At 42.2% G+C, this 12,352-nt stretch overlaps 1 protein-coding gene and 1 long non-coding RNA gene across 8 annotated transcripts in view; one reads left to right on the top strand and one right to left on the bottom strand.

Moving 5' to 3' along the window:
- The window catches only part of Ephrin (ephrin), a 655,394-nt gene that overhangs the window by 277,760 nt on the left and 365,282 nt on the right, over nucleotides 1-12,352 (top strand). The window lies entirely within an intron of this gene.
- Nucleotides 5,256-6,931, bottom strand: LOC137234673 (uncharacterized). Its single transcript, XR_010947865.1, has 3 exons — nucleotides 6,700-6,931; nucleotides 5,603-6,585; nucleotides 5,256-5,543 (listed from the first exon to the last, which is right to left on the bottom strand). It is a non-coding gene; the product is annotated as an uncharacterized lncRNA (long non-coding RNA).

Here is a 12,352-nt window from a genome sequence, read left to right as displayed (position 1 = left end):
CGGCAATAGCTTAAACGATATTCTCCTCCCAGGCCCAGTTCTACAAGCCGATCTACCCATACTTATCTTACGATGGAGACTATACCGCTTCGTATTCAATAGCGACATCGAAAAGATGTATCGACAAATTTGGGTGAACGAAAATCACACCAAATTTCAACGTATTGTGCATCGCACTTCCCCGAATGACCCTATTAGTCTTTACGAATTAAAGACGGTTACCTTCGGAGTGAATTGCGCTCCATATCTCGCGATAAGAACGCTCCTACAACTAGCAGACGACGTCTCAAACTCGCACCCTACAGCGGCTAGCATACTGCGAGAATACATGTATGTAGATGATGTGTTAGCGGGTGGACATACGATCACATCGACTATTAAAGCCAGAGATGAAATTCGTCAAGTCCTACAATCAGCGGGCTTTCCACTTCGCAAATGGACCTCCAACTCAGAGGACATTCTAAGGGACATCCCCAAAGCAGACCTGCTCAATGAAAACTTCCTGGCATTCGAAGATACCAGTTCAGTGAAAGCATTAGGTATTCGATGGAATGCCCTCTCCGACTTATTTTATTTTCAAGCAGGGACGCTGGACAACCCGGAAAATATTACGAAGAGAGCGATACTATCAGCAATCGCCAAACTTTTCGATCCCTTGGGATGGCTGGCACCAATGGTCATTGTGGCAAAAATACTCATGCAAACTATTTGGTTGGAAAGCACCGCTTGGGACGAACCAGTATCTACCAGTACGCTGGAACGATGGAAAACCTTCACCGACCAATACCACGAAATCGATAAAATCCGGATACCTAGATGGGTCAACTTTTCACCAGGAACCGACATCGATATCCATGGATTTTGTGACGCATCCGAGAAGGCTTATGCAGCAGCCATTTACATGCGCGTCAAAACGGATGATAATGTCTGCACGAACCTGCTTCTAGCCAAAACCCGAGTAGCCCCAGTGAAAACTCTTTCTCTTCCACGTTTGGAACTTTGCGGAGCCGTGCTGTTAGCGGAAATCACCGAATCAATTTTCAGGAACCTCAAGTTGGGACCAGTGAACGTGCACCTTTGGACGGATTCAACTATCGTCCTCGCATGGATAAGGAAACCGCCGTGTTCCTGGTCCACTTTCGTCGCACATCGGATCACCAAGATCATCGACATGGTCGGAAATAAGGACTGGTTGCATGTAAACTCAGAATCTAACCCAGCAGATTTAGGTAGCAGAGGATTACCTGCGTCTGAATTGGTCAACAATTCATTGTGGTGGCAGGGACCTTCTTGGCTGCAAGAAGACACTTCCCAATGGCCAGCACAAGAAAGTGACTACATCACCTCCGTAGAAGAAAAGAGGGCGAAGACCTGCGCAACAACAACAGTAAATACTATCGATGTTCTTCAACGCTTTTCAGACCTACCTAGGGCTTTACGGGTGCTCTCATACGTAATGAGGTTCTACCGAAGAACTCACCCCAAAACAAAAAAATCATTTCAGGTCGAGTCACCTTTAATCTCTCCTGATGAGATCAAATCAGTAACCCAAATCTTAATTAAAATCTATCAGAAACAACATTATAGTTCCGAATATAATGATCTAAAGGCCGGAAAACCAATTGGAGGGAAAAGTGTAATACTCTCACTTAATCCCTACTTAGACCAAGATGGCATCATTCGGGTAGGAGGGCGACTAGGGGCGTCAAAGGACTTAGCTTTTACTGAACGCCACCCAATCCTCCTCCCATACAACTGTCGGTTATCCCGGCTGACAGTCCTAATGTTTCATCAACAAAGTTTGCATGGGGAGAACCAACTCATGTTGCGTCTGATACGCACCCAATACTGGATACCTAACATCAAAACCATGATTAGGGCTACAATTCACAATTGCAAAGTTTGCACTGTGCACCGAAAGCGTGCTCAGACCCAACTTATGGGTATTCTCCCTCGCGAACGCACGACATTCAGCCGTGCATTCACGAATACTGGAGTCGACTTTGCCGGACCCTTCGACATTAAAAGTTACCGCGGCAGAGGGTGTCGACTATCCAAAGGCTATGTCTGCCTTTTCGTGTGTTTTTCCACACGAGCGATTCATCTGGAGGCCACTACTGACCTCAGCACCCCATCATTTCTTGCGGCTTTTGCCCGTTTTATATCTAGGCGCGGATGTCCCAGAAACGTCTACTCCGACAACGGTACAAACTTTGTCGGAGCTTCACGATCCCTACGATCGGAATTCAAAACTTTCATGGCACAAGCCCGAGACAATGCTGTCTCGAAGTACAGCCACCAGTCACTCACTTGGCATTTCATCCCTGCGGGCGCTCCCCACATGGGAGGGCTGTGGGAGGCTGGAGTGAAAAGCTTCAAAAGCCACTTCAAAAAGATAGCCTCACCACACAAATTTACATTCGAGGAATTCCATACACTCTTGTGCCGCATCGAGGCATGCCTGAACTCGCGGCCCCTCAGCCCGGCATCCAATGACCCAACGGACCTTGAGCCGCTTACTCCAGGTCATTTCCTCACTGGCGGCCATCTACTGGCTCCGCCAGAGCCGGATGCTAGTGAGAGCCCTGCCTCGATGATCAATCGGTGGCAGAAACTCAAAGCCCTCCATCACACTTTCTGCAAGCGATGGAAAACCGAATATCTATCCGAACTTCAAAAAAGAGTGAAGTGGAAGCATCCCAAACAAAATATAAAAGTGGGAGATCTCGCTGTCCTCAAAGAGGACCACTTATCTCCCAACGAATGGAGGTTAGGTCGAGTTGTCAACGTACACCCCGGCGAAGATGACCGAGTACGCGTAGTCGACCTCAAAACCGAGAAGGGTCAAGTCAGACGACCTTTGGTCAAACTGATCCTTCTTCCAACGGAAGAGACGGATTGCGAGAAGGCTAAGTGCTCCTCCTAACAATCCCTCCGTTCCTCCCTACCCCTCCCTTCAAAAAAAATCAAACCCAATTTCACCCGCTCCCCGAGCGAGGACACCAGAAACCATCCCATTCACTCGTTATCCCATAACGAGGACATCATAAAAGCCTACCGCAGAAGGGCGAACCGATCTGCCACAAAACACTTATTTTTTAAAGAAATTACAAATAACACCCCAAGTCACTCGCTCACCAGAGCGAGGACAACATCAAACCCAAATTCACTCGCTCACCCCGAGCGAGGACACAAGAAACAACCCCCGGTCTACCACAGAACATAGGCACTCGGCTAAAGGCACGAGGCCAACAGGAATTTCATCTCCAAAATAATAGAATTTAAAAAAAAAAAAAAAAAAAAAAAAAAAAAATTTATATAAAATTCGTTAAGAGGCATGGAAGTTTTCCCCACTATAAACGCAGTATATACTGATAATTAGTTGAAACTCGAACAATCACAACTCGTTAAGGTTTGGTTATTTAGCAATCAGGTTTTCAGATCAGACAATTTCTAGTTTTTCTCAAATAACGTGCAGAACGTTGATATTTGTTCTACGAACTAATTCTGAAAGTCATGCATGCGCCAACTAAAGAATGGCCGCCCTTCTAATGGGTCGTGGGAGAACCCAAGAAATGTTTTAAATGCAGCCCTCCTCTCTTAAAAAAAAAAAAAGAAAAAAAAAACCTTTATGATCATACTTTGAAACTTTCCAAGGTATCTACTCAGAAAGAGCGATCCAATTGTACTCATAGGTAGAGATATTCAAATTCAATCAACAGCCTTTAACTCGCGAATCGGATTAAGGAAATATGGTAAATAGGGCTTTCTCTTAGGTACGAATGTATTGACAGATTCTCTTTTTATCGTCTCACTGAACAAGCACTTCCAGATCCAGTACACTCCTACCCACCCGCCCCCCCCCCCCCCCCCCCCCCCCCCTCCCTTTTTATTCTCTGGCACACTATGGCCAAAACACGGGAGCTTAGGAACAATAAGAGCAACTACCTATTCACAATTCAAAGAATTATACCCCTCAGGGACACCTACTAAAGCAACAACAACTGGCAAGAACGCGTCTCTTGCTAAAAGCTAAAAGGTATTTTTTCTCAAAAAATAGCAGTCTGTACAATTCATAATAGTGCATGCACTCTCACCTGCAACAACGTATCCGCCAGTATTTCATCTGATCAATTCTAGCGCACGCATAAGAGCTTCCGGTGCGGGGGGGGGGGGGGCATAGAATCGAAATGCACCAAATCATCTATGCCGCGTTCATTTTAAATTGCAACACACCTGCACCTACAAGTGACGAACCAGTTAATATCGTATTTACATTCACCATTCTTTGGCCACTTACCTAAATTTTGAACGCAATATTTGCGAATGTGAGCTGTCCTGTTCACGATAAAAGACTGCTTGTCACTCAAAATGGGAAGGTGTTGTAAATTCATCCTGCAACCGAGTGCTATACTCTTCAACCGCCTTACTATTTATGTATGTAACGTATCCAAATATCACGTGCAACCCCTGAAGAATCATTTATTTTCACCTTGCTAACATGTCGACCTTTAGTTAATGCCCTTTGTAGCGTACGTGGCTTGGATGGCCCAACACCACGCAAGAGAACCAATCGACAACCATGCTGTAGAACATGTTGTTCAAAGTCCGGTTGCAGCAAAATTTGTTCGTTGACGCCATGAGACATTATCACACGGACATTCTCACGCATTTATTGATCTGTTTTGCGCCCATGTATAATTGAAATCACACACACTGCATTAAGTACGATGAATTACTTATAATTGTGGTTCATTGAGGGCCACTAAGTACCTTAGCTATCAAAGGGCCACTGCCCACAAACACACACAATCACCTTCGCTCCTGCAATACTGAGAGGGTTATCTTACGTAAAGGTTTTACTGGGTGTTAGCGTGAATTTCAAACGAACAAATTCATCAATTTCTATGCAGTTATCCCTTGTTTTTTTTTTCCAATCACTGTTTTCGATGTCCTTAGCTGGCAATTGTTTGTTATTATTTACATATTAGACAACGTTAAGGGTTGCCAAGCATGCATGGACACATACATAATCCAGTGCTTATGCTGTCGTCACGGAAACGTTCTGTGTCGCGCCCTGGCCACGTTCAACCACCCCACGTGACGTTGCCTCGTCACCGATCAGACATCGCAAATATTTGTAGAGTCTGTAAGAATTGACATATTTTACGCAATTGGAACTAGATGCAAGTCTTCCATTCAATATTTGACACGGCGAGTTAACAGAAAGTTACCTGGATCCTTCTGTAATTGCAGAAGTAGCCATTGTGACAACAGCCGTATCCGAACTTGAGGTTCGCTCCCGTTCTATACACATTGATACCTTTGTCATCGGCACTTAACGTTACGGCAATATCATCTTTCTGTTGATGTTGAATATTCTCACTGGTTTTCAACTATTGCTTAATGGAATTGTTATCTAACAAACAAAAAAACAAGACTCCTGATTATACGTTACTAAACTATTATTATTTTTTCTGATTATGAAATATACTTCCATCGAAAATTCTAGTTGGGAAATTCTGCTCTTGGCGGTTATATTCCTGGAAAGAAGGGCAAGTTACATGGTCACACATCTCCTTCTCCAAATTAGCAGCATTACCTGGCGATACAAAGATGTCTGAAATCTCTACCTCACCCACGACCAAATAAAGGGCTAGCGTTTTGCAACCAGCAGTTGCTTTACGTCTGTGTAAGTAGTCCATCAAACGTGTCAGCGCTTGTGAAGCATAACATGTATCAAAATGTAGTATGGAAAAATGTGCGACACGCACCTCCAGCAAAAGGCACCATAAATCGATGCAGCGTTGAAATTGTAAAGCATCTGCATATGAAGCGCCTCGAAATGTTAAACGAAAAAGCATATCTTTGTGCGTTATGCCGAGTATACGTTCATAAATTAATGGACTTTGAATGCGCATTGCATCCACATCTGTGACGATACTGTCAAGCGCTTCGAGTGGTAAATTCCACGGCACTTCCATACGCGTTCCGTAGTGGCAAAGGTGCGATCGTCGAGTACTTCATAAAGGCCACGCTGTTCAATATCCGCCTCACAAACGATTACCAAATATCCTGCTACAGGCACGCAACCACGTTTGCAGGCTATGAAAAGCGGTGCGCAACCAGTTCGCATTTTTCGACAATTTCGCGACGGATGCCACGGCCATAGCTTTCCAAATCACCACGTATGTTTGGATAGCACAGAGTCATCCTTACAACGTTTACATTCTTCTCTTAAATCATAATTTATCTTGTGATTTTTCGTTGCATACTGGGCACTATAGCCAGCCGTTATCTCGGCCCACATTTGTTGGACCTGTTTTTTAAATTTAATCCAGCTGTGCCATTGTTCGAATTAGAATTGCTACCACTCATTACTGCGCCTAGTGTGCGAGACCTCCGCTGGCCAGCTGTTACGTTATTATTGGGGGTTTTTCAGGCTTCTGTGGAGAACTCCTCGACCGCCAGGACATTTTATTGTAGGGGTCAGCAATTTGCACCTTATTTAGATGCAATGAGCAATATAGGTGGTATTTTTAGGATTTTTCATCACCAATACCTCCGTACCTGACACCTCTATACCTGAAACAAGAAATCAAACAAAAAATAAGAAAGGAAACGACATTAATGAATGAAATAAGAGAAATAAAATTCAACAATGAAATTGAAATAAAACCTAACCTACGACATACTTACCGCGTGCGTTTTTTTTTTTTTCTTTTCTTTCCAATGGAAATATCATATATATACACGTCACGTACGGATTTGGCAAGTTCACCACAGCAATCAGTGCGTATAATGGGACGAGAAACGAAAGCGTTGCCATGCTCGCTAACTCGACCTCTAAATGGTGCGTTTCCCTACGGGTCTGTCAATGTCCAAGCATTCCCTTTCTCTTATATAGGACGACCACGATTACCCACACCACCCCTTAAAAAACAGCCCCAACAACTAAGTATATAAAATTAGTTCTTTAAATGGCAATTCATTGTTTAATATTAAAACTGAAATAAAGAACACAAACAAGGTAATTCATTTATGTATTTCTTTCTCCACATCTCACTGACACTATCGGGGATGAATCCGCTTTCTGTGTAGGGAGAGCGACGCTGATGAAGGGTACCTTTTTGGGCACTCCCAGCACCGATAGGGATAAAATCCCATATGCCCATTCAAGTGTCCCACTAGGCATAAAAATGACGATAGGGTTCGGTGGCACACGCGGCAGTTGAGCGTACCACGCGAAGGTGAACCGTGGAGTGGCCGCCGGAACCACAATACACCCTCATAGCTGGCGTAAAACTGGCCATACCAGGCGATGGTTTTCCCGCGCATTTTTACAATAATCGGCATCAGCAGAGCATGGAGGATACAGGGGTTCACGCGCCGCAACCCCTCTGCCACCGCCTGCTGCACAAGCTCCTCCGGCGCGTGACAGATGAAGGATCCCCTTCGCCGCTCAGGATACTGCACATCAGCCACCACCTGGATGGGCTCCTCGTCCTCAGCCTCTACCGTCACTAAAATAAACTGCATTGCTTCCATCTGAAACGAAAAAAAAAAAGGGGGAAAAGAACCATTAGGACAAATACTCAAATGCGTTACAAGTATCTCCTACTTACGTCGTTCAACGTCGGTTGTTGCTTAAATATTGACAAAGAAGTAGAAGGCATGTACTCACCACAACCTTCCAGTAACGGGTCCTTAAAGTCCCGGTTACGCGTCTATAGCGTAAAGGAATCAGGACTGCCATAAACTCTTATAAGCACACGTCACCCATACCTTTTGCGTGTATAATCCATAAACACCATAATTTTCCACGAGATGGCAACCCACGGCAACACCGACAGTCTCATTAGTGCTGTCATATTAAGAAAGGAAAAAAAGGCGGATACCGATAAGTACACCAAAGCAGTACCGAAGACCGCAAAACATCAGAATCGGTATTGACGTGTTTTTGCCGAATATGGGCATCGCTGCAGTACCAAGCAGGCATACACAACAAAGGAATTAAAAAAAAAGGAAAACAAAACAAAAACAAACCTCTCCTTGCACAAAAAATTAAACATTTTTTTACAAAGAAATTTTTTTTTTTGTTGTTTTCTTGTACCCTTTCCGTTTTTTGGGCACTGTTTTCTGGCTGGGGGGCAGGACTTGTTGTTTTTCAACAACAAACATCACAAAAAGTCATTATAAGGGCTCGGTACAAAACAATCCGAGTCCCGAAATAAAACAATCCCGACACGACAAAATCCCGAAATGGGAAAAAGTCAACTGTTTCTACCGGCCTAGTGTGCTACTGCCCCAGTGACCTAGTTTTTTTTCAAGGGCAAGCAAGTAAATATATGTATATATATATATATTCGCACACCACAAATTCACCATACCAGCTGTCAGCTAACCAAGAAATACACGACAGAGTTGCATGGTACATTTAGCATAATGGTACGTGCAGATAGAACGCGTCGTGAAGAACGCATCGACAATCTGCATGTAAGCACCGGCAGTTGGTACATTTTCCAATTTAATTACGATGTTCGCTATTCGTCATGAGCTGTCGCACAAAATTAAACCAATACCGTCGTCAGCCTCTACGGTTCGTTTTTAAACTCGGTTTATTCATATATTTTAACGTACGTTTGTTAATAAAACACCACGCGTATCACGAAAACAAGTAATTTTGCGCGGGTGGCTTGGAATCACGTTCGCTCCAACCTCCCACACACCGCAATCTTGCTGGTTATGTTGAAATATATAAGCTGCTCGAAATCACAGCACTAACTATTTTGCAAAAATGCTCTCGTCACTCCACGTCATTTGACTAGTAATTTTACGGTGACAGGTTATATTCGTAGTCACATTTGCATGGGCGTGGGTAGGTTTGTGACCAGGTGTTTTGTAGGGTAATAATATAATACACAACTGACGAAATACATGCGCTGCGGCGAAAACGCGCATCACCCAACCAACCTCACGGCCACTCGCCCTGGCACATCCATAAAAGGCCACAGTCGCCCCTAGAGCGACACGATACAATAGACGCTGGAACGGAGACCTCGGCCTCTTCGTCCAGCCCAGAATAAACCCAAACAAAAATAATGCGAGTCTGGAACGGAGACCTCGGCCTCTTCGTCCAACCAACACGAAAAAAAACCGCAAATATGGAATGGAGACCTCGGCCTCTCCATCCGAAACGACAAAACCAAAGAACAACAAAAAATGGTGCCACTCTGGAACGGAGACCTCGGCCTCTTCGTCCAGACTTACTGGCCATCGACTATAGATATATTACGTTCTGAATCTCAATATTTAAGAATTATGTATAATTCAAGGGCAAGAAATATTCACTTCACTGTTCATAACCGCTAATTCTTTCATCTTAGCTCAGGTGGCATGCTAAGCAAGTCGAAAGGGATTCCCGGCCATTTTGCGTCGCAGACGAACTCTTCATTTAGATTAAGTTTAGTGTGTAAGTCTTATAATATTTTTTCTCGTTTCAGCGGAGGTCATTGGCGGAAAACGATGTTGCGTATCGCAAGGGGGGCCGGCATGTTTAGGCAGGATGCCTAACTTTTCCGCATCTGATTGCGACCCCTCCAATGCAACTCTGCAAATCGATACTCGATACTCGAATTAGTTTATAACCACCCACACCATCACCCTCATGCATGTGCATGCATGTACATGCACGTGTATATGTGCTTTTTGTCAGCACTCATGCATATGCATGTCGGGGTTGATGTGTGGGTGCCTTTCCCCTCCAAAACGGAGGATTTTGCGGGTCAACGGTTGTAGCTTGCTATACAACCGGCCTCTTTGATTTTAACAGCCAACCAGTTAACATCTGCCGCCAACGATCTCTGCCGTTCTTTCCTACAATACATTCAGGTAATATTGTAATCAGTTTGTTTTACTTCTACCTAATAAAACATATCATTATAACGAGAAATCTCGTATTCTCCTATTTTTATTTCCACACGCCATATTCCCATTGAGATCGACCCCGGTGCGCCCACCTCTCCAGGATTAGACGCACAGCGGCCGAACATATTCTGATATACAGCGTCTTCCAACAATTTCCCTTCCAAGCTCTCGTGCGCATACAATAAAAGTCGCCGAAGCACATACTGCAACGCATCACTCGATCGTATCAGTGCATCGCCGTTCGGATGTTGCCTTCGCGCTTTACGAACATGCGTAAAAGTCGCCGAAGCATATACTGCAACGCATCACTAGATCATATCAGTGCATCGCTGCTCGGATGTCGCCTTCGTGCTTATTCGTAAACGGCCTTCATACCAGAGATAACTGGCATCAAAATAGTGTTGGCATGATTCGGAGGTCTGCCACAGTTCAGCACCATACGGTAGTTCATAGATATAACTAGGTTAGAATTATATGTTAGTCTAGTTAAGATTATTATATATGGGGTATTCCATCCCATTTCGACCAATTTTGAACCCGACCCCTTTAGAATTGGCTGAAAGTTTTTCTTCTTTTTCTAGCTTACGAAAGACGTTTTTCAGAAGTTTTTCAAGTTTTTTTTTTATTTAATTGAAAAAAAAACTTTAACGTTTTTTTCAAAATATTTAAAACTTATTTTGAGTTGGAAAACGGTGTTTTTTCAAAATGGTATAACTTGTTCAAAAATTGACCGTTTGGGATCATTTTTTTTTTAAATATGTTTTTAAAGGTACTTTTCGGAAAAAATACAAAAAAAATTTTAAAGCGTTCGAGGCTTCAATAAGTTTTTCAATCTAATCCTTCGTTAAAACCTTGTTTTTTCTATAAATATGTACAAATTGCTGATTATAAAATTTGTTTAAATTCATTTTAAAAGGTTTAATTACCCGCTTTCCAGTTTTTAAACGGTTTTATTTAGCTTGACTTGACAGGCTGGCTGGCTGGCCGGCACGAATTTTGTAATTGAAATTAAGTAACTTCCCGATAAGCTACAAGCTTGAAACTTGGAATATAGTTCAGAAACAGCCGACAATGCAATAATAAGAAAAACTCCGATAGGTGGCGCAAAGATCGAGATATTAAAAAAACGTATTTGTGATCCGATTTGGAACACATAATACATACATGAATAGAAAGAGACCTATGAAAAAAATCGCCGCTATGTGGCGCGAGGATCGAGATATTCAAAAAATCGTATTTGGGGTCCGATTTGGGTCATATTTGGAACACATAATACATACATGAATAGAAAGCGACCTATGAAAAAAATCGCCGCTAGGTGGTGAAGGATCGAGATAATAAAAAAAAAATCGTATTTGTTGGTCCGATTTGGTCCATATTTGGAACACATAATACATACATGAATAGAAAGCGACATATGATGTCCGATTTGGCTCATATTTGGAACAAATATTACATACAGTCCGGTAGAAGTGTCATCAAAATATTTTGGAGTTCGAGGAGGGACAAGCATACGTGGCGCAGAGTCGAGTAAAGTCTTTGGAAGGATTATGCATTGAGGACTTAGATTGTAACAAATTGGAAGAAAAGGAAAGAATCCTTGTAATAATAAGTAACAAAATGAACTAAATATAATGAGAAATAATATGCAATTAAATAAAGACTAACAACTTTTTTTTTTAATTTATTTAAAAACTTGAAAATAAAATAAGTTAAACGGTTTTGTTGGAAACAATACTTACATGAAGTAATAATAATACTAAAAGCTAGAAAATAACACTACTCGACAAAAAAAAATCTCCAAAAATAAAATAGGCCTTTCCTAAAGTAAAATTTTTTCCTGATTTTGAATATGACTTCCATTTTCCTGTGGCAGATCTAGTTTCCGAGATATCGGCGAAAATATGAAAATTCCCATTTTTGCAGAACAAATACTTCATATAGGTAGGGCAAAAATTTGTAGTTTTCATTTTTTCGTTTTAAACTGTTGAATTATACATTATACTAATTCCCATAAACATTTCTTACCTTCACCTCCTTTCAGTATCTTCAGTAGTTTGACCACTATGCCAAAAAACGTTGAAAAAATGTTGAGAAAAAAAGAAATTTTTTACAAAGTTTCAGATTTAACCACTTTAAAATCGGAAAAATGCTAAAGTTAGCCCTCCTATGTTGTAGGTAATTTAACTACGAAAATTTTAAGCATACCAGTACAACAATCGGACGTGCCGTTGAGACTATAGCCCCGTTAACTTGCAAGCGTCTATCCTAAAATTTTAGTATTACTTTGATAAAATTGGCGAGATATTTCATTTGGTCACTCTGTCTTAGGGTCTAATAAATTTAAAAAGACATCAAGTATTTAATTGTCACTACTGTTTGTTGTAAATTTTGTTTTGCAAATTGTAGTGCAAATTTATACATA

This window comes from Eurosta solidaginis, chromosome X (genome assembly GCF_040869045.1).
Source record: "Eurosta solidaginis isolate ZX-2024a chromosome X, ASM4086904v1, whole genome shotgun sequence".
In the NCBI taxonomy this organism is placed as follows: Eukaryota; Metazoa; Arthropoda; class Insecta; order Diptera; family Tephritidae; genus Eurosta; species Eurosta solidaginis.
This window is presented reverse-complemented; position numbering and strand designations above follow the sequence as displayed.